The sequence below is a fragment of the Rhipicephalus microplus genome, unplaced genomic scaffold (assembly GCF_043290135.1).
Source record: "Rhipicephalus microplus isolate Deutch F79 unplaced genomic scaffold, USDA_Rmic scaffold_17, whole genome shotgun sequence".
Lineage (NCBI taxonomy): Eukaryota > Metazoa > Arthropoda > Arachnida > Ixodida > Ixodidae > Rhipicephalus > Rhipicephalus microplus.
The window spans coordinates 10,305,548-10,328,719 of record NW_027464590.1 but is presented as its reverse complement, the minus strand read 5'-3'; the positions used below and the strand labels follow the sequence as shown (position 1 = coordinate 10,328,719).

General features: G+C 50.8%; 2 non-coding genes across 2 annotated transcripts; both read right to left on the bottom strand.

The window, feature by feature from the left end:
- Nucleotides 1-8,799: 8,799 nt before the first annotated feature.
- On the bottom strand, nucleotides 8,800-8,873 carry TRNAN-GUU (transfer RNA asparagine (anticodon GUU)). The gene has a single exon. It is a non-coding gene; the product is annotated as a tRNA-Asn (tRNA).
- Nucleotides 8,874-18,888: 10,015 nt separating this feature from the next.
- Nucleotides 18,889-18,962, bottom strand: TRNAN-GUU (transfer RNA asparagine (anticodon GUU)). The gene has a single exon. It is a non-coding gene; the product is annotated as a tRNA-Asn (tRNA).
- Between the last annotated feature and the right edge of the window lie 4,210 nt (nucleotides 18,963-23,172).

Below are 23,172 nucleotides of genomic sequence, written 5' to 3'. Positions count from 1 at the left end.
TCAGCGCAAAGAAAAAAAGAGACACACCGCTCTCAGGAGGGTTGGAAACTCCAACCTTTTGGTTAACAGCCCAACAGGCAAGCCGATTGCGCCACGAAGACAGTCATGCTCCACTCTCACCACGGTCAGAACACTTCTCCAAAGCTATCAGCGCAAAGAAAAAAAGCGATACACTGCTCCCGGGAGGGCTCGAACCTCCAACCTTTTGCTTAACGGCCAACGCACTAGCAGATTGCGCCAAGGAGACAGTCGTGCTCCACTCTCACCACTGCCGGAACATTCCTCTATAGCTGTAAGCGCAAAGAAAAAAGAGACACACCGCTCTCGGGAGGGCTCGAACCTCCAACCTTTTGGTTAATAGCTGAACGCGCTAGCCGATTCTGCCACGGAAACAGTCGTGCTCCTCTCTCACCACCGTCAGAACATTTCTCCACAGCTGTCAGAGCAAAGAAAAAAAAGAGACACACCACTCTCGGGAGGGTTCGAACCTCCAACTTTTTGGTTAACAGCAGAACACGCTAGCCAATTGCGCCACGGAGACAGTCGTGCTCCAATCTCACCACTGTGGGAACATTTCTCCATAGCTGTCAGCGCAAAGAAAAAAAAAACAGACACACTGCTCCCGGGAGGGCTCGAATTCCTCCAACCTTTCGCTTAACAGCCGACGCACTAACAGATTGCGCCACGGAGACAGTCGTGCTCCACTCTCACCACCGTCAGAACATTTCTCCAAAGCTATCAGCGCAAAGAAAAAAAAGAGACACACCGCTCTCGGGAGAGCTCGAACCTCCAACCTTTTGGTTAGCAGCCGAACGCGCTAGCCAATTGCGTCACGGAGGTAGTCGTGCTCCACTCTCACCACCATCAGAACATTTTTCTAAAGGTATCAGCGCAAAGAAAAAAAGAGAGACACACCGCTCATGGGAGGGTTCGAACCTCCAACCTTTTGGTTAACAGCCCAACAGGCAAGCCGATTGCGCCACGAAGACAGTCATGCTCCACTCTCACCACGGTCAGAACACTTCTGCAAAGCTATCAGCGCAAAGAAAAAAAGCGATACACTGCTCCCGGGAGGGCTCGAACCTCCAACCTTTTGCTTAACAGCCAACGCACTAGCAGATTGCGCCAAGGAGACAGTCGTGCTCCACTCTCACCACTGCCGGAACATTCTTCTATAGCTGTAAGCGCAAAGAAAAAAGAGACACACCGCTCTCGGGAGAGCTCGAACCTCCAACCTTTTGGTTAACAGCCGAACGCGCTAGCCAATTGCGTCACGGAGGTAGTCGTGCTCCACTCTCACCACCATCAGAACATTTTTCTAAAGGTATCAGCGCAAAGAAAAAAAGAGAGACACACCGCTCATGGGAGGGTTCGAACCTCCAACCTTTTAGTTAACAGCCCAACGTGCTAGCCAATTACGCCATGGAGACAGTCGTGCTTTACACTCACCACGGTCAGAACACTTCTCCAAAGATATCAGTGCAAAGAAAAAAAGCGACACACCGCTCATAGGAGGGCTCGAACCTCCAACCTCTTGCTTAACAGCTGACGCACTAACAGATTGCGCCACGGAGACAGTCGTGCTCCACTCTCACCACTGTCAGAACATTTCTTCAAAGCTATCAGCGCAAAGAAAAAAAGAGACACACCGCTCTCGGGAGGGCACGAACCTCCAGCCTTTTGGTTAACAGACGAACACGCTAGCCAATTCCGTCACGAAGGTAGTCGTGCTCCACTCTCACCACCATCAGAACATTTTTCTAAAGTTATAAGCGCAAAGAAAAAAAGAGACACACCGCTCATGGTAGGGTTCGAACCTCCAACCTTTTGGTTAACAGCCCATTGCACTAGCCAATTGCGCCACGGAGACAGTCGTGCTCCGCTCTCACCACAGTCAGAACACTTCTCCAAAGATATCAATGCAAAAAAAAGCGACACAGCGCTTATGGGAGGGCTCGAACCTCCAACTTTTGAGTTAACAGCCGATCGCGCTAGCCATTACACCACAGAAACAGTCATGCTCCACTCTCACTACCGTCAGAACATTTTTCCAAAGCTATCAGCGCAAAGAAAAAAAAGAGACACACTGCTCCTGGGAGGGCTCGAACCTCCAACCTTTTGCTTAACAGCGCTAGCCAATTGCGCCACGGAGACAGTCGTGCTCCACTCTCACCTTGGTCAGAACACTTCGCCAAAGATATCACTGCAAAGAAAAAAAAAGACACACCCGTCTCGGGAGGGCTCGAACCTCCAACCGTTTGGTTAACAGCTGAACACGCTAGCCAATTGCGCCACAGAGACAGTCGTGCTCCACTCTCACCACTGTCGGAACATTTCTCAATAGCTGTCAGTGCAAAGAAAAAAAGAAACACACTGTTCTCGGGAGGGCTCGAATTCCTCCAACTTTTGCTTAACAGCCGACGCACTAACAGATTGCGCCACGGAGACAGTCGTGCTCCACTCTCACCACCGTCAGAACATTTCTCCAAAGCTATCAGCGCAAAGAAAACAAAAGAGACACACCGCTCTCGGGAGAGCTCGAACCTCCAACCTTCTGGTTAACAGCCGAACGCGCTAGCCAAGTGCGTAACGGAGGTAGTCGTGCTCTACTCTCACCACCATCAGAACATTTTTCCAAAGGTATCAGAGCAAAGAAAAAAAGAGACACACCGCTCATGGGAGGGTTCGAAACTCCAACCTTTTCGATAACAGCCCAACGCACTGGACAATTACGCCACGGAAACAGTCGTGCTCCACTCTCACCACGGTCAGAACACTTCTCCAAAGATATCAGTGCAAAGAAAAAAAGCGACACACCTCTAGAGAGAGGGCTCGAACCACCAACTTTTTGGTTAACAGCCGATCGCGCTAGGCATTGCACCACGGACCCAACCATGCTCCACTCTCACCACCATCAGAACGTTTCTCCAAAGCTATCAGCGCAAAGAAAAAAGCGACACACTGCTCCCGAGAGAGCTCAAACCTCCAACCATTTGCTTAACAGCAGAAGCACTAGCACATTGCGCCACGGAGAGAGTCGTGCTCCACTCTCACCACCGTCCGAACATTTCTTCAAAGCTATCAGCGCAAAGAAAAAAAAGAAACACACTGCTCCCGGGAGGGCTCGAATTCCTCCAACTTTTGCTTTACAGCCGACGCACTAACAGATTGCGCCACGGAGACAGTCGTGCTGCACTCTCACCACCGTCAGAACATTTCTCCAAAGCTATCAGCGCAAAGAAAAAGAGACACACCGCTCTCGGGAGAGCTCGAACCTCCAACCTTCTGGTTAACAGCCGAACGCGCTAGCCAATTGCGCCAAGGAGATTGTCGTGCTCTACTCTCACCACCGACAGAACATTTCTTCAAAGCTATCAGCGCAAAGAAAAAAAGTGACAGACTGCTCCCGGGAGGGCTCGAACCTCCAACCTTTTGCTTATTAGCCGACGAACTAGCAGATTGTGCCACGGAGACATTCATGCTCCACTCACATCACTGTCAGAACATTTCTCCAAAGCTATCAGCGCAAAAAAAAAAATTCACACCGCTCTCGGGAGGGCTCGAAACTCCAACCTTTTGGTTTACAGTTGATTGCACTAGCCGATTCTGCCACGGAAACAGTCGTGCTTTACTCTCACCACCATCAGAACATTTCTCCAAAGCTATCAGCGCAATGAAAAAAAAGAGACACACTGGTCCCGGGAAGGCTCGAACTTCCAACCTCTTGCTTAACAGCTGACGCACTAACAGATTGCGCCACGGAGACAGTCGTGCTCCGCTCTCACCACAGTCAGAACACTTCTCCAAAGATATCAGTGCAAAAAAAAGCGACACAGCGCTTATGGGAGGGCTCGAACCTCCAACCTTTTGGTTAACAGGCGATCGCGCTAGCCATTACACCACGGAAACAGTCATGCTTTACTCTCACTACCGTCAGAACATTTCTCCAAAGCTATCAGCGCAAAGAAAAAAAAGAGACACACTGCTCCTGGGAGGGCTCGAACCTCCAACCTTTTGCTTAACAGCTGACGCACTAGATGATTGCGCCACGGAGACAGTCGCACCCACTCTCACCACCGTCAGAACATTTCTCCACAGCTGTCAGCGCAAAGTAAAAGAGACACACCGCTCTCGCGAGGGCTCGAACCTCCAACCTTTTGGTTAACAGCTGAACGCGCTAGCCATTGCTCCACGGAGACAGTCATGCTCCACTCTCACCACCGTCAGAACATTTCTCCAAAGCTATCAGCGCAAAAAAAAAGAGACACACCGCTCTCGGGAGGGCTCGAACCTCCAACCTTCTGGATAACAGTTGATCGCGCTAGCCAAGTGCGTCCCGGAGGTAGTCGTGCTTTACTCTCACCACAATCAGAACATTTTTTCAAAGCTATCAGCGCAAAGAAAAAAAGCGACACACTGCTCCCGGGAGGGCTCGAACCTCCAACCTTTTGGTTAACAGCCGAACGCGCTAGCCAATTGCGTCACGGAGGAAGTCGTGCTCCACTCTCACCACCATCAGAACATTTTTCCAAAGGTATCAGCGCAAAGAAAAAAGAGACACACCACTCATGGGAGGGTTCGAACCTCCAACCTTTTGGTTAGCAGCGCTAGCCAATTGCGCCACGGAGACAGTCGTGCTCCACTCTCACCACGGTCAGAACACTTCTCCAAAGATATCCCTGCAAAGAAAAAAAAAGACACACCCGTCTCGGGAGGGCTCGAACCTCCAACCGTTTGGTTAACAGCTGAACACGCTAGCCAATTGCGCCACAGAGACAAGCGTGCTCCACTCTCACCACTGTCGGAACATTTCTCCATAGCTGTCAGTGCAAAGAAAAAAAAGAAACACACTGCTCCCGGGAGGGCTCGAATTCCTCCAACTTTTGCTTAACAGCCGACGCACTAACAGATTGCGCCACGGAGACAGTCGTGCTCCACTCTCACCACCGTCAGAACATTTCTCCAAAGCTATCAGCGCAAAGAAAAAGAAAGAGACACACCGCTCTCTGGAGAGCTCGAACCTCCAACCTTGTGGTTAACAACCGAACGCGCTAGCCAAGTGCGTAATGGAGGTAGTCGTGCTCTACTCTCACCACCATCAGAACATTTTTCCAAAGGTATCAGAGCAAAGAAAAAAAGAGACACACCGCTCAAGGGAGGGTTCGAAACTCCAACCTTTTGGTTAACAGCCCAACGCACTGGACAATTACGCCACGGAAACAGTCGTACTCCACTCTCACCACGTTCAGAACACTTCTCCAAAGATATCAGTGCAAAGAAAAAAAGCGACACACCGCTAATGGGAGGGCTCGAACCACCAACTTTTTGGTTAACAGCCGATTGCGCTAGCCATTGCACCACGGACCCAACCGCGCTCAACTCTCACCACCGTCAGAACGTTTCTCCAAAGCTATGAGCACAAAGAAAAAAAGCGACACACTGCTCCCGAGAGGGCTCAAACCTCCAACCTTTTGCTTAACAGCCGACGCACTAGCACATTGCGCCACGGAGACAGTCGTGCACCACTCTCACCACCGTCCGAACATTTCTTCAAAGCTATCAGCGCAAAGAAAAAAAAGAGACACGGCTCCCGGGAGGGCTCGAACCACCAACCTGTTGGTTAACAGCGCTAGCCGATTCTGCCACGGAAACAGTCGCGCTCCACTCTCTCCACTGTCAGAACATTTCTCCAAAGTTATCAGCGCAATTAAAAAGAGAGACACACCGCTCTGGGGAGGGCTTGAACCTCCAACCTTTTGGTTAACAGCGCTAGCCAATTGCGCCACGGAGACAGTCGTGCTCCACTCTCACCACGGTCAGAACACTTCTCCAAAGATATCACTGCAAAGAAAAAAAAGACACACCCGTCTCGGGAGGGCTCGAACCTCCAACCGTTTGGTTAACAGCTGAACACGCTAGCCAATTGCGCCACAGAGACAGTCGTGCTCCACTCTCACCACTGTCGGAACATTTCTCCATAGCTGTCAGTGCAAAGAAAAAAAAGAAACACACTGCTCCCGGGGGGGCTCGAATTCCTCCAACTTTTGCTTAACAGCCGACGCACTAACAGATTGCGCCACGGAGACAGTCGTGCTCCACTCTCACCACCGTCAGAACATTTCTCCAAAGCTATCAGCGCAAAGAAAAAGAAAGAGACACACCGCTCTCGGGAGAGCTCGAACCTCCAACCTTCTGGTTAACAGCCGAACGCGCTAGCCAAGTGCGTAACGGAGGTAGTCGTGCTCTACTCTCACCACCATCAGAACATTTTTCCAAAGGTATCAGAGCAAAGAAAAAAAGAGACACACCGCTCATGGGAGGGTTCGAAACTCCAACCTTTTGGTTAACAGCCCAACGCACTGGACAATTACGCCACGGAAACAGTCGTGCTCCACTCTCACCACGGTCAGAACACTTCTCCAAAGATATCAGTGCAAAGAAAAAAAGCGACACAACGCTAATGGGAGGGCTCGAACCACCAACTTTTTGGTTAACAGCCGATTGCGCTAGCCATTTCACCACGGACCCAACCGCGCTCAGCTCTCACCACCGTCAGAACGTTTCTCCAAAGCTATCAGCGCAAAGAAAAAAAGCGACACACTGCTCCCGAGAGGGCTCAAACCTCCAACCTTTTGCTTAACAGCCGACGCACTAGCACATTGCGCCACGGAGACAGTCGTGCTCCACTCTCACCACCGTCCGAACATTTCTTCAAGGCTATCAGCGCAAAGAAAAAAAAGAGACACGGCTCCCGGGAGGGCTCGAACCACCAACCTGTTGGTTAACAGCGCTAGCCGATTCTGCCACGGAAACAGTCGCGCTCCACTCTCTGCACTGTCAGAACATTTCTCCAAAAATATCAGCGCAAAGAAAAAAAAGAGACACACCGCTCTTGGGAGGGCTTGAACCTCCAACCCTTTGCTTAACAGCCGACTTAATAGCAGATTACGCCACAGAGACGGTCGTGCTCCACTCTCACCACCGTCAGAACATTTCTCCAAAGCTATCAGCGCAAAGAAAAAAAGAGACACACCGCTCTCGGGAGGGCTCGAACCTCCAACCTTTTGGTTAACAGCCGAACGCGCTAGCCAATTGCATCACGGAGGTAGTCGTGCTCCACTCTCACCACCATACGAACATTTTTCTAAAGGTATCAGCGCAAAGAAAAAAAAGAGACACACCGCTCTCGGGAGGGCTCGAACCTCCAACCTTTTGGTTAACAGCCGAACGCGCTAGCCAATTGCGTCAAGGAGGTAGTCGTGCTCCACTCTCACCACCATCAGAACATTTTTCTAAAGGTATCAGCGCAAAGAAAAAAAGAGACACACCGCTCATGGGAGGGCTCGAACCTCCAACCTTTTGGTTAACAGCCGAACGCGCTAGCCAATTGCGTCACGGAGGTAGTCGTGCTCCACTCTCACCACCATCAGAACATTTTTCTAAAGGTATCAGCGCAAAGAAAAAAAAGACACACCGCTCATGGGAGGGTTCGAACCTCCAACCTGTTGGTTAACCACTCTACCCGCTAGCAAATTGCGCCAAGGAGACAGTCGTGATCCACTCTCACCACGGTCAGAACACTTCTCCAAAGATATCAGTGCAAAGAAAAAAAAGCGACACACTGCTTATGGGAGGGCTCGAACCTCCAACCTTCTGGTTAATAGCCGAACGCGCTAGCCAAGTGCGTAATGGAGGTAGTCGTGCTCTACTCTCACCACCATCAGAACATTTTTCCAAAGGTATCAGCGCAAAGAAAAAAAGAGACACAGTCCTCCCGGGAGGGCTCAAACCTCCAACCTTTTGCTTAACAGCCGAAGCACTAGCACATTGCGCCATGGAGACACTCATGCTCCACTCTCACCACCGTCCGAACATTTCTTCAAAGCTATCAGCGCAAAGAAAAAAAAAGAGACACACTGCTCCCGGGAGGGCTCGAATTCCTCCAACTTTTGCTTAACAGCCAACGCACTAACAGATTGCGCCACGAAGACAGTCGTGCTCCACTCTCACCACCATCAGAACATTTCTCCAAAGCTATCAGCGCAAAGAAAAAGAAAGAGACACACCGCTCTCGGGAGAGCTCGAACCTCCAACCTTCTGGTTAACAGCCGAACGCGCTAGCCAAGTGCGTCACGGAGGTAGTCGTGCTCCACTCTCACCACCATACGAACATTTCTCCAAAGTTATCTGCGCAAAAAAAAAGAGACACACCGCTCTTGGGAGGGCTCGAACCTCCAACCTTTTGCTTAACAGCCGACGCACTAGCAGATTGCGCCACGGAGACGGTCGTGCTCCACTCTCACCACTGTCACAACATTTTTCCAAAGCTATTAGCGCAAAGAAAAAAAAAGAGACACACCACTCTCGGCAGGGCTCGAACCTCCAACCTTTTGGTTAACAGCTGAACACGCTAGCCAATTGCGTCCCGGAGGTAGTCGTGCTTCACTCTCATCACCATCAGAACATTTTTCAAAGGTATCAGTGTAAAGAAAAAAAGAGACACACCGCTCAAGGAAGGGTTCGAACCTCCAACCTTTTGGTTAACAGCCGAACGCGCTAGCCAATTGCTACACGGAGGTAGTCGTGCTCCACTCTCACCACCATCAGAACATTTTTCCAAAGGTATCAGCGCAAAGAAAAAAAGAGACACACCGCTCTCGGGAGGGGTGGAACCTCCAACCTTTCGGTTAACAGCCCAACACGCAAGCCGATTGCGCCACGAAGACAGTCATGCTCCACTCTCACCACGGTCAGAACACTTCTCCAAAGCTATCAGCGCAAAGAAAAAAAGCGATACACTGCTCCCGGGAGGGCTCGAACCTCCAACCTTTCGGTTAACAGCTGAACACGCTAGCCAATTGCGCCACGGAGACAGTCGTGCTCCACTATCACCACTGTCGGAACATTTCTCCATAGCTGTCAGCGCAAAGAAAAAAAAACACACACACTGCTCCCGGGAGGGCGCGAATTCCTCCAACCTTTTGCTTAGCAGCCGACGCACTAACAGATTGCTCCACGGAGACAGTCGTGCTCCACTCTCACCACCGTCAGAACATTTCTCCAAAGCTATCAGCGCAAAGAAAAAAAAGAGACACACCGCTCTCGGGAGAGCTCGAACCTCCAACCTTTTGGTTAACAGCCGAACGCGCTAGCCAATTGCGTCACGGAGGTAGTCGTGCTCCACTCTCACCACCATCAGAACATTTTTCTAAAAGTATCAGCGCAAAGAAAAAAGAGACACACTGCTCATGGGAGGGTTCGAACCTCCAACCTTTTGGTTAACAGCCCAACGTGCTAGCCAATTGCGCCATGGAGACAGTCGTGCTCCACACTCACCACGGTCAGAACACTTCTCCAAAGATATCTGTGCAAAAAAAGCGACACACCGCTCATAGGAGGGCTAGAACCTCCATCCATTTGGTTAACAGCCGACGCACTAGCAGATTGCGCCAAGGAGACAGTCGTGCTCCACTCTCACCACTGTCGGAACATTTCTCTATAGCTCTCAGCGCAAAGCAAAAAAAAGAGACACACTGCTCCCGGGAGGGCTCGAACCTCCAACCTTTTGCTTAATAGCCGACGCACTAGCAGATTGCGCCACGAAGACAGTCGTGCTCCACTCTCACCACTGTCGGAACATTTCTCCATACCTGTCAGCGCAAAGAAAAAAGCAAAACGCCGCTCCTGGGAGGGCTCCAACCTCCAAACTTTCGGTAAACAGCCGATCTTACTAGCAGATTGCGCCACAGAGACAGTCGTGCTCCACTCTCACCACTGTCGGAACATTTCTCCATAGCTGTCAGCGCAAAGAAAAAAGCGAAACGCCGCTCCTGTGAGGGCTCCAACCTCCAAACTTTCGGTAAACAGCCGATCGCGCTAGCCAAATGCGCCACGTAGACAGTCGGGCTGTACTCTCACCACCGTCAGAACATTTCTCCACAGCTGTCAGAGGAAAGAAAAAAGAGACACACCACTCTCGGGAGGGCTCGAACCTCCAACCTTTTGGTTAACAGCTGAACGCGCTAGCCAATTGCGCCAAGGAGATTGTCGTGCTCTACTCTCACCACCGCCAGAACATTTCTCCAAAGCTATCAGCGCAAAGATAAAAAGCGACACACTGCTCCCGGGACGGCTTGAACCTCCAAACTTTCAGTTAACAGTTGATCGCGCTAGCCGATTCTGCCACGGAAACAGTCGTGCTCCTCTCTCACCACCGTCAGAACATTTCTCCAAAGCTATCAGCGCAAAGAAAAAACAGAGACACACCGCTCTCGGGAGGGCTCGAACCTCCAAGCTTTTGCTTAACAGCCGACGAACTGGCAGATTGTGCCACGGAGACAGTCATGCTCCACTCTCACCACCGTCAGAACAATTCTCCAAAGCTATCAGCCCAAAGAAAAAAATTACACAACGCTCTCAGGAGGGCTCGAAACTCCAACCTTTTGGTTAGAGTTGATCGCGCTAGCCGATTCTGCCACGGAAACAGTCGTGCTTTACTCTCACCACCGTCAGAACAGTTCTCCAAAGCTATCAGCGCAAAGAAAAAAAAGAGACACACCGCTCTCGGGAGGGCTCGAACCTCCAACCTTTTAGTTAACAGCCGAACGCGCAAGCCAATTGCTACACGGAGGTAGTCGTGCTCCACTCTCACCACCATCAGAACATTTTTCCAAAGGTATCAGCGCAAAGAAAAAAAGAGACACACCGCTCTCGGGAGGGGTGGAACCTCCAACCTTTTGGTTAACAGCCCAACACGCAAGCCGATTGCGCCACGAAGACAGTCATGCTCCACTCTCACCACGGTCAGAACACTTCTCCAAAGCTATCAGCGCAAAGAAAAAAAGCAATACACTGCTCCAGGGAGGGCTTGAACCTCCAACCTTTTGCTTAACAGCCGACGCACTAGCAGATTGCGCCACGGAGACGGTCGTGCTCCACTCTCACCACCGTCACAACATTTTTCCAAAGCTATCAGCGCAAAGAAAAAAAAAGAGACACACCACTCTCGGCAGGGCTCGAACCTCCAACCTTTTGGTTAACAGCTGAACACGCTAGCCAATTGCGTCCCGGACTTAGTCGTGCTTCACTCTCATCACCATCAGAACATTTTTCAAAGGTATCAGTGTAAAGAAAAAAAGAGACACACCGCTCAAGGAAGGGTTCGAACCTCCAACCTTTTGGTTAACAGCCGAACGCGCTAGCCAATTGCTACACGGAGGTAGTCGTGCTCCACTCTCACCACCATCAGAACATTTTTCCAAAGGTATCAGCGCAAAGAAAAAAAGAGACACACCGCTCTCGGGAGGGGTGGAACCTCCAACCTTTCGGTTAACAGCCCAACACGCTAGCCAATTGCGCCACGGAGACAGTCGTGCTCCACTATCACCACTGTCGGAACATTTCTCCATAGCTGTCAGCGCAAAGAAAAAAAAACACACACACTGCTCCCGGGAGGGCTCGAATTCCTCCAACCTTTTGCTTAGCAGCCGACGCACTAACAGATTGCTCCACGGAGACAGTCGTGCTCCACTCTCACCACCGTCAGAACATTTCTCCAAAGCTATCAGCGCAAAGAAAAAAAAAGAGACACACCGCTCTCGGGAGAGCTCGAACCTCCAACCTTTTGGTTAACAGCCGAACGCGCTAGCCAATTGCGTCACGGAGGTAGTCGTGCTCCACTCTCACCACCATCAGAACATTTTTCTAAAGGTATCAGCGCAAAGAAAAAAGAGACACACTGCTCATGGGAGGGTTCGAACCTCCAACCTTTTGGTTAACAGCCCAACGTGCTAGCCAATTGCGCCATGGAGACAGTCGTGCTCCACACTCACCACGGTCAGAACACTTCTCCAAAGATATCTGTGCAAAAAAAGCGACACACCGCTCATAGGAGGGCTAGAACCTCCATCCATTTGGTTAACAGCCGACGCACTAGCAGATTGCGCCAAGGAGACAGTCGTGCTCCACTCTCACCACTGTCGGAACATTTCTCTATAGCTCTCAGCGCAAAGCAAAAAAAAGAGACACACTGCTCCCGGGAGGGCTCGAACCTCCAACCTTTTGCTTAATAGCCGACGCACTAGCAGATTGCGCCACGAAGACAGTCGTGCTCCACTCTCACCACTGTCGGAACATTTCTCCATACCTGTCAGCGCAAAGAAAAAAGCAAAACGCCGCTCCTGGGAGGGCTCCAACCTCCAAACTTTCGGTAAACAGCCGATCTTACTAGCAGATTGCGCCACAGAGACAGTCGTGCTCCACTCTCACCACTGTCGGAACATTTCTCCATAGCTGTCAGCGCAAAGAAAAAAGCGAAACGCCGCTCCTGTGAGGGCTCCAACCTCCAAACTTTCGGTAAACAGCCGATCGCGCTAGCCAAATGCGCCACGTAGACAGTCGGGCTGTACTCTCACCACCGTCAGAACATTTCTCCACAGCTGTCAGAGGAAAGAAAAAAGAGACACACCACTCTCGGGAGGGCTCGAACCTCCAACCTTTTGGTTAACAGCTGAACGCGCTAGCCAATTGCGCCAAGGAGATTGTCGTGCTCTACTCTCACCACCGCCAGAACATTTCTCCAAAGCTATCAGCGCAAAGATAAAAAGCGACACACTGCTCCCGGGACGGCTTGAACCTCCAAACTTTCAGTTAACAGTTGATCGCGCTAGCCGATTCTGCCACGGAAACAGTCGTGCTCCTCTCTCACCACCGTCAGAACATTTCTCCAAAGCTATCAGCGCAAAGAAAAAAAAGAGACACACCGCTCTCGGGAGGGCTCGAACCTCCAAGCTTTTGCTTAACAGCCGACGAACTGGCAGATTGTGCCACGGAGACAGTCATGCTCCACTCTCACCACCGTCAGAACAATTCTCCAAAGCTATCAGCCCAAAGAAAAAAATTACACAACGCTCTCGGGAGGGCTCGAAACTCCAACCTTTTGGTTAGAGTTGATCGCGCTAGCCGATTCTGCCACGGAAACAGTCGTGCTTTACTCTCACCACCGTCAGAACAGTTCTCCAAAGCTATCAGCGCAAAGAAAAAAAAAGAGACACACCGCTCTCGGGAGGGCTCGAACCTCCAACCTTTTGGTTAACAGCCGAACGCGCAAGCCAATTGCTACACGGAGGTAGTCGTGCTCCACTCTCACCACCATCAGAACATTTTTCCAAAGGTATCAGCGCAAAGAAAAAAAGAGACACACCGCTCCTGGGAGGGGTGGAACCTCCAACCTTTTGGTTAACAGCCCAACACGCAAGCCGATTGCGCCACGAAGACAGTCATGCTCCACTCTCACCACGGTCAGAACACTTCTCCAAAGCTATCAGCGCAAAGAAAAAAAGCGATACACTGCTCCAGGGAGGGCTTGAACCTCCAACCTTTTGCTTAACAGCCGACGCACTAGCAGATTGCGCCACGGAGACGGTCGTGCTCCACTCTCACCACCGTCACAACATTTTTCCAAAGCTATCAGCGCAAAGAAAAAAAAAGAGACACACCGGTCTCGGGAGGGCTGGAACCTCCAAACTTTTGGTTATCAGTTGAATGCGCTAGCCGATTCTGCCACGGAAACAGTCTTGCTCCACTCTCACACCATACGTACATTTTTCTAAAGGTATCAGCGCAAAAAAAAGAGACACACCCCTCATGGGACAGTTCGAACCTCCAACCTTTTGGTAAACAGCCCAACACGCTAGCCAATTGCGCCACGGAGACAGTCGTGCTCCACTCTCACCACCGTCAGAACATTTCTCCAAAGCTATCAGCGCAAAGAAAAAAAGAGACACACCGCTCTCGGGAGGGCTCGAACCTCCAACCTTTTGGTTAACAGCCGAACGCGCTAGCCAATTGCATCACGGAGGTAGTCGTGCTCCACTCTGACCACCATACGAACATTTTTCTAAAGGTATCAGCGCAAAGAAAAAAAAGACACACCGCTCATGGGAGGGTTCGAACCTCCAACCTGTTGGTTAACCACTCTACGCGCTAGCCAATTGCGCCAAGGAGACAGTCGTGCTCCACTCTCACCACGGTCAGAACACTTCTCCAAAGATATCAGTGCAAAGAAAAAAAAGCGACACACTGCTTATGGGAGGGCTCGAACCTCCAACCTTCTGGTTAACAGCCGAACGCGCTAGCCAAGTGCGTAATGGAGGTAGTCGTGCTCTACTCTCACCACCATCAGAACATTTTTCCAAAGGTATCAGCTCAAAGAAAAAAAGAGACACAGTGCTCCCGGGATGGCTCAAACCTCCAACCTTTTCCTTAACAGCCGAAGCACTAGCACATTGCGCCATGGAGACAGTCATGCTCCACTCTCACCACCGTCAGAACATTTCTCCAAAGCTATCAGCACAAAGAAAAAAAGAGACACACCGCTCTCGGGAGGGCCCGAACCTCCAAGCTTTTGCTTAACAGCCGACGAACTAGCAGATTGTGCCACGGAGACAGTCATGCTCCACTCTCACCACCGTCAGAACAATTCTCCAAAGCTATCAGCCCAAAGAAAAAAATTACACAACGCTCTCGGGAGGGCTCGAAACTCCAACCTTTTGGTTAGAGTTGATCGCGGTAGCCGATTCTGCCACGGAAACAGTCGTGCTTTACTCTCACCACCGTCAGAACAGTTCTCCAAAGCTATCAGCGCAAAGAAAAAAAAGAGACACACCGCTCTCGGGAGGGCTCGAACCTCCAACCTTTTGGTTAACAGCCGAACGCGCAAGCCAATTGCTACACGGAGGTAGTCGTGCTCCACTCTCACCACCATCAGAACATTTTTCCAAAGCTATCAGCGCAAAGAAAAAAAGCGACACACTGCTCCCGAGAGGGCTCAAACCTCCAACCTTTTGCTTAACAGCCGACGCACTAGCACATTGCGCCACGGAGACAGTCGTGCTCCACTCTCACCACCGTCCGAACATTTCTTCAAAGCTATCAGCGCAAAGAAAAAAAAGAGACACGGCTCCCGGGAGGGCTCGAACCACCAACCTGTTGGTTAACAGCGCTAGCCGATTCTGCCACGGAAACAGTCGCGCTCCACTCTCTCCACTGTCAGAACATTTCTCCAAAGTTATCAGCGCAAAGAAAAAAAAGAGACACACCGCTCTGGGGAGGGCTTGAACCTCCAACCTTTTGGTTAACAGCGCTAGCCAATTGCGCCACGGAGACAGTCGTGCTCCACTCTCACCACGGTCAGAACACTTCTCCAAAGATATCACTGCAAAGAAAAAAAAAGACACACCCGTCTCGGGAGGGCTCGAACCTCCAACTGTTTGGTTAACAGCTGAACACGCTAGCCAATTGCGCCACAGAGACAGTCGTGCTCCACTCTCACCACTGTCGGAACATTTCTCCATAGCTGTCAGTGCAAAGAAAAAAAGAAACACACTGCTCCCGGGAGGGCTCGAATTCCTCCAACTTTTTCTTAACAGCCGACACACTAACTGATTGCGCCACGGAGACAGTCGTGCTCCACTCTCACCACCGTCAGAACATTTCTCCAAAGCTATCAGCGCAAAGAAAAAGAAAGAGACACACCGCTCTCGGGAGAGCTCGAACCTCCAACCTTCTGGTTAACAGCCGAACGCGCTAGCCAAGTGCGTAACGGAGGTAGTCGTGCTCTACTCTCACCACCATCAGAACATTTTTCCAAAGGTATCAGAGCAAAGAAAAAAAGAGACACACCGCTCATGGGAGGGTTCGAAACTCCAACCTTTTGGGTAACAGCCCAACGCACTGGACAATTACGCCACGGAAACAGTCGTGCTCCACTCTCGCCACGGTCAGAACACTTCTCCAAAGATATCAGTACAAAGAAAAAAAGCGACACACCGCTAATGGGAGGGCTCGAACCACCAACTTTTTGGTTAACAGCCGATTGCGCTAGCCATTGCACCACGGACCCAACCGCGCTCAACTCTCACCACCGTCAGAACGTTTCTCCAAAGCTCTCAGCGGAAAGAAAAAAAGCGACACACTGCTCCCGAGAGGGCTCAAACCTCCAACCTTTTGCTTAACAGCCGACGCACTAGCACATTGCGCCACGGAGACAGTCGTGCTCCACTCTCACCACCGTCCGAACATTTCTTCAAAGCTATCAGCGCAAAGAAAAAAAAGAGACACGGCTCCCGGGAGGGCTCGAACCACCAACCTGTTGGTTAACAGCGCTAGCCGATTCTGCCACGGAAACAGTCGCGCTCCACTCTCTCCACTGTCAGAACATTTCTCCAAAAATATCAGCGCAAAGAAAAAAAAGAGACACACCGCTCTTGGGAGGGCTTGAACCTCCAACCTTTTGCTTAACAGCCGACTTAATAGCAGATTACGCCACAGAGACGGTCGTGCTCCACTCTCACCACTGTCGGAACATTTCTCCATAGCTGTCAGTGCAAAGAAAAAAAAGAAACACACTGCTCCCGGGAGGGCTCGAATTCCTCCAACTTTTGCTTAACAGCCGACGCACTAACAGATTGCGCCACGGAGACAGTCGTGCTGCACTCTCCCCACCGTCAGAACATTTCTCCAAAGCTATCAGCGCAATGAAAAAAAAGAGACACACTGCTCCCGGGAAGGCTCGAACTTCCAACCTCTTTCTTAACAGCTGACGCACTAACAGATTGCGCCACGGAGACAGTCGTGCTCCGCTCTCACCACAGTCAGAACACTTCTCCAAAGATATCAGTGCAAAAAAAGCGACACAGCGCTTATGGGAGGGCTCGAAACTCCAACGTTTTGGTTAACAGCCGATCGTGCTAGCCATTACACCACGGAAACAGTCATGCTTTACTCTCACTACCGTCAGAACATTTCTCCAAAGCTATCAGCGCAAAGAAAAAAAAGAGACACACCGCTCTCGCGAGGGCTCGAACCTCCAACCTTTTGGTTAACAGCTGAACGCGCTAGCCATTGCTCCACGGAGACAGTCATGCTCCACTCTCACCACCGTCAGAACATTTCTCCAAAGCTATCAGCGCAAAGAAAAAAGAGACACACCACTCATGGGAGGGTTCGAACCTCCAACCTTTTGGTTAGCAGCGCTAGCCAATTGCGCCACAGAGACAGTCGTGCTCCACTCTCACCACGGTCAGAACACTTCTCCAAAGATATCCCTGCAAAGAAAAAAAAAGACACACCCGTCTCGGGAGGGCTCGAACCTCCAACCGTTTGGTTAACAGCTGAACACGCTAGCCAATTGCGCCACAGAGACAGTCGTGCTCCACTCTCACCACTGTCGGAACATTTCTCCATAGCTGTCAGTGCAAAGAAAAAAAAGAAACACACTGCTCCCGGGAGGGCTCGAATTCCTCCAACTTTTGCTTAACAGCCGACGCACTAACAGATTGCGCCACGGAGACAGTCGTGCTCCACTCTCACCACCATCAGAACATTTTTCCAAAGGTATCAGCGCAAAGAAAAAAAGAGACACACCGCTCCTGGGAGGGGTGGAACCTCCAACCTTTTGGTTAACAGCCCAACACGCAAGCCGATTGCGCCACGAAGACAGTCATGCTCCACTCTCACCACGGTCAGAACACTTCTCCAAAGCTATCAGCGCAAAGAAAAAAAGCGATACACTGCTCCAGGGAGGGCTTGAACCTCCAACCTTTTGCTTAACAGCCGACGCACTAGCAGATTGCGCCACGGAGACGGTCGTGCTCCACTCTCACCACCGTCACAACATTTTTCCAAAGCTATCAGCGCAAAGAAAAAAAAAGAGACACACCGGTCTCGGGAGGGCTGGAACCTCCAAACTTTTGGTTATCAGTTGAATGCGCTAGCCGATTCTGCCACGGAAACAGTCTTGCTCCACTCTCACCACCATACGTACATTTTTCTAAAGGTATCAGCGCAAAAAAAAGAGACACACCCCTCATGGGACGGTTCGAACCTCCAACCTTTTGGTAAACAGCCCAACACGCTAGCCAATTGCGCCACGGAGACAGTCGTGCTCCGCTCTCACCACGGTCAGAACACTTCTCCAAAGATATCAATGCAAAAAAAACGACACACCGCTCATGTGGGGGCTCGAACCTCCAACCTTTTGGTTAACAGCTGAACGCGCTAGCTAATTGCGCCAAGGAGATAGTCGTGCTCCACTCTCACCACCGTCAGAACATTTCTCCAAAGCTATCAGCGCAAAGAAAAAAAGAGACACACCGCTCTCGGGAGGGCTCGAACCTCCAACCTTTTGGTTAACAGCCGAACGCGCTAGCCAATTGCATCACGGAGGTAGTCGTGCTCCACTCTGACCACCATACGAACATTTTTCTAAAGGTATCAGCGCAAAGAAAAAAAAGACACACCGCTCATGGGAGGGTTCGAACCTCCAACCTGTTGGTTAACCACTCTACGCGCTAGCCAATTGCGCCAAGGAGACAGTCGTGCTCCACTCTCACCACGGTCAGAACACTTCTCCAAAGATATCAGTGCAAAGAAAAAAAAGCGACACACTGCTTATGGGAGGGCTCGAACCTCCAACCTTCTGGTTAACAGCCGAACGCGCTAGCCAAGTGCGTAATGGAGGTAGTCGTGCTCTACTCTCACCACCATCAGAACATTTTTCCAAAGGTATCAGCTCAAAGAAAAAAAGAGACACAGTGCTCCCGGGATGGCTCAAACCTCCAACCTTTTGCTTAACAGCCGAAGCACTAGCACATTGCGCCATGGAGACAGTCATGCTCCACTCTCACCACCGTCCGAACATTTCTTCAAAGCTATCAGCGCAAAGAAAAAAAAGAGACACACTGCTCCCGGGAGGGCTCGAATTCCTCCAACTTTTGTTTACCAGCCAACGCACTAACAGATTGCGCCACGAAGGCAGTCATGCTCCACTCTCACCACGGTCAGAACACTTCTCCAAAGCTATCAGCGCAAAGAAAAAAAGCGATACACTGCTCCCGGGAGGGCTCGAACCTCCAACCTTTCGGTTAACAGCTGAACACGCTAGCCAATTGCGCCACGGAGACAGTCGTGCTCCACTATCACCACTGTCGGAACATTTCTCAATAGCTGTCAGCGCAAAGAAAAAAAAACACACACACTGCTCCCGGGAGGGCTCGAATTCCTCCAACCTTTTGCTTAGCAGCCGACGCACTAACAGATTGCTCCACGGAGACAGTCGTGCTCCACTCTCACACCGTAAGAACATTTCTCCAAAGCTATCAGCGCAAAAGAAAAAAAAGAGACACACCGCTCTCGGGAGAGCTCGAACCTCCAACCTTTTGGTTAACAGCCGAACGCGCTAGCCAATTGCGTCACGGAGGTAGTCGTGCTCCACTCTCACCACCATCAGAACATTTTTCTAAAGGTATCAGCGCAAAGAAAAAAGAGACACACTGCTCATGGGAGGGTTCGAACCTCCAACCTTTTGGTTAACAGCCCAACGTGCTAGCCAATTGCGCCATGGAGACAGTCGTGCTCCACACTCACCACGGTCAGAACACTTCTCCAAAGATATCAGTGCAAAAAAAAGCGACACACCGCTCATAGGAGGGCTAGAACCTCCATCCATTTGGTTAACAGCCGACGCACTAGCAGATTGCGCCACGGAGACAGTCGTGCTCCACTCTCACCACTGTCGGAACATTTCTCCACAGCTCTCAGCGCAAAGAAAAAAAAGAGACACACTGCTCCCGGGAGGGCTCGAACCTCCAACCTTTTGCTTAATAGCCGACGCACTAGCAGATTGCGCCACGAAGACAGTCGTGCTCCACTCTCACCACTGTCGGAACATTTCTCCATACCTGTCAGCGCAAAGAAAAAAGCAAAACGCCGCTCCTGGGAGGGCTCCAACCTCCAAACTTTCGGTAAACAGCCGATCTTACTAGCAGATTGCGCCACAGAGACAGTCGTGCTCCACTCTCACCACTGTCGGAACATTTCTCCATAGCTGTCAGCGCAAAGAAAAAAGCGAAACGCCGCTCCTGGGAGGGCTCCAACCTCCAAACTTTCGGTAAACAGCCGATCGCGCTAGCCAAATGCGCCACGTAGACAGTCGGGCTGTACTCTCACCACCGTCAGAACATTTCTCCACAGCTGTCAGAGGAAAGAAAAAAGAGACACACCACTCTCGGGAGGGCTCGAACCTCCAACCTTTTGGTTAACAGCTGAACGCGCTAGCCAATTGCGCCAAGGAGATTGTCGTGCTCTACTCTCACCACCGCCAGAACATTTCTCCAAAGCTATCAGCGCAAAGATAAAAAGCGACACACTGCTCCCGGGACGGCTTGAACCTCCAAACTTTCAGTTAACAGTTGATTGCGCTAGCCGATTCTGCCACGGAAACAGTCGTGCTCCTCTCTCACCACCGTCAGAACATTTCTCCAAAGCTATCAGCACAAAGAAAAAAAAGAGACACACCGCTCTCGGGAGGGCCCGAACCTCCAAGCTTTTGCTTAACAGCCGACGAACTAGCAGATTGTGCCACGGAGACAGTCATGCTCCACTCTCACCACCGTCAGAACAATTCTCCAAAGCTATCAGCCCAAAGAAAAAAATTACACAACGCTCTCGGGAGGGCTCGAAACTCCAACCTTTTGGTTAGAGTTGATCGCGGTAGCCGATTCTGCCACGGAAACAGTCGTGCTTTACTGTCACCACCGTCAGAACAGTTCTCCAAAGCTATCAGCGCAAAGAAAAAAAAGAGACACACCGCTCTCGGGAGGGCTCGAACCTCCAACCTTTTGGTTAACAGCCGAACGCGCAAGCCAATTGCTACACGGAGGTAGTCGTGCTCCACTCTCACCACCATCAGAACATTTTTCCAAAGCTATCAGCGCAAAGAAAAAAAGCGACACACTGCTCCCGAGAGGGCTCAAACCTCCAACCTTTTGCTTAACAGCCGACGCACTAGCACATTGCGCCACGGAGACAGTCGTGCTCCACTCTCACCACCGTCCGAACATTTCTTCAAAGCTATCAGCGCAAAGAAAAAAAAGAGACACGGCTCCCGGGAGGGCTCGAACCACCAACCTGTTGGTTAACAGCGCTAGCCGATTCTGCCACGGAAACAGTCGCGCTCCACTCTCTCCACTGTCAGAACATTTCTCCAAAGTTATCAGCGCAAAGAAAAAAAAGAGACACACCGCTCTGGGGAGGGATTGAACCTCCAACCTTTTGGTTAACAGCGCTAGCCAATTGCGCCACGGAGACAGTCGTGCTCCACTCTCACCACGGTCAGAACACTTCTCCAAAGATATCACTGCAAAGAAAAAAAAAGACACACCCGTCTCGGGAGGGCTCGAACCTCCAACCGTTTGGTTAACAGCTGAACACGCTAGCCAATTGCGCCACAGAGACAGTCGTGCTCCACTCTCACCACTGTCGGAACATTTCTCCATAGCTGTCAGTGCAAAGAAAAAAAGAAACACACTGCTCCCGGGAGGGCTCGAATTCCTCCAACTTTTTCTTAACAGCCGACACACTAACTGATTGCGCCACGGAGACAGTCGTGCTCCACTCTCACCACCGTCAGAACATTTCTCCAAAGCTATCAGCGCAAAGAAAAAGAAAGAGACACACCGCTCTCGGGAGAGCTCGAACCTCCAACCTTCTGGTTAACAGCCGAACGCGCTAGCCAAGTGCGTAACGGAGGTAGTCGTGCTCTACTCTCACCACCATCAGAACATTTTTCCAAAGGTATCAGAGCAAAGAAAAAAAGAGACACACCGCTCATGGGAGGGTTCGAAACTCCAACCTTTTGGGTAACAGCACAACGCACTGGACAATTACGCCACGGAAACAGTCGTGCTCCACTCTCGCCACGGTCAGAACACTTCTCCAAAGATATCAGTGCAAAGAAAAAAAGCGACACACCGCTAATGGGAGGGCTCGAACCACCAACTTTTTGGTTAACAGCCGATTGCGCTAGCCATTGCACCACGGACCCAACCGCGCTCAACTCTCACCACCGTCAGAACGTTTCTCCAAAGCTCTCAGCGGAAAGAAAAAAAGCGACACACTGCTCCCGAGAGGGCTCAAACCTCCAACCTTTTGCTTAACAGCCGACGCACTAGCACATTGCGCCACGGAGACAGTCGTGCTCCACTCTCACCACCGTCCGAACATTTCTTCAAAGCTATCAGCGCAAAGAAAAAAAAGAGACACGGCTCCCGGGAGGGCTCGAACCACCAACCTGTTGGTTAACAGCGCTAGCCGATTCTGCCACGGAAACAGTCGCGCTCCACTCTCTCCACTGTCAGAACATTTCTCCAAAAATATCAGCGCAAAGAAAAAAAAAGAGACACACCGCTCTTGGGAGGGCTTGAACCTCCAACCTTTTGCTTAACAGCCGACTTAATAGCAGATTACGCCACAGAGACGGTCGTGCTCCACTCTCACCACTGTCGGAACATTTCTCCATAGCTGTCAGTGCAAAGAAAAAAAAGAAACACACTGCTCCCGGGAGGGCTCGAATTCCTCCAACTTTTGCTTAACAGCCGACGCACTAACAGATTGCGCCACGGAGACAGTCGTGCTGCACTCTCCCCACCGTCAGAACATTTCTCCAACGCTATCAGCGCAAAGAAAAAGAAAGAGACACACCGCTCTCGGGAGAGCTCGAACCTCCAACCTTCTGGTTAACAGCCGAACGCGCTAGCCAAGTGCGTAACGCAGGTAGTCGTGCTCTACTCTCACCGCCATCAGAACATTTTTCCAAAGGTATCAGAGCAAAGAAAAAAAGAGACACACCACTCATGGGAGGGTTCGAAACTCCAACCTTTTGGTTAACAGCCCAACGCACTGGACAAATACGCCACGGAAACAGTCGTGCTCCACTCTCACCACGGTCAGAACACTTCTCCAAAAATATCAGTGCAAAGAAAAAAAGCGACACACCGCTAATGGGAGGGCTCGAACCTCCAACCTTCTGGTTAACAGCCGAAAGCGCTAGCCAAGTGCGTAACGGAGGTAGTCGAGCTCTACTCTCACCACCATCAGAACATTTTTCCAAAGGTATCAGCGCAAAGAAAAAAAGAGACACAGTGCTCCCGGGAGGGCTCAAACCTCCAACCTTTTGCTTAACAGCCGAAGCACTAGCATATTGCGCCATGGAGACAGTCATGCTCCACTCTCACCACCGTCCGAACATTTCTTCAAAGCTATCAGCGCAAAGAAAAAAAAAGAGACACTGCTCCCGGGAGGGCTCGAATTCCTCCAACTTTTGCTTAACAGCCA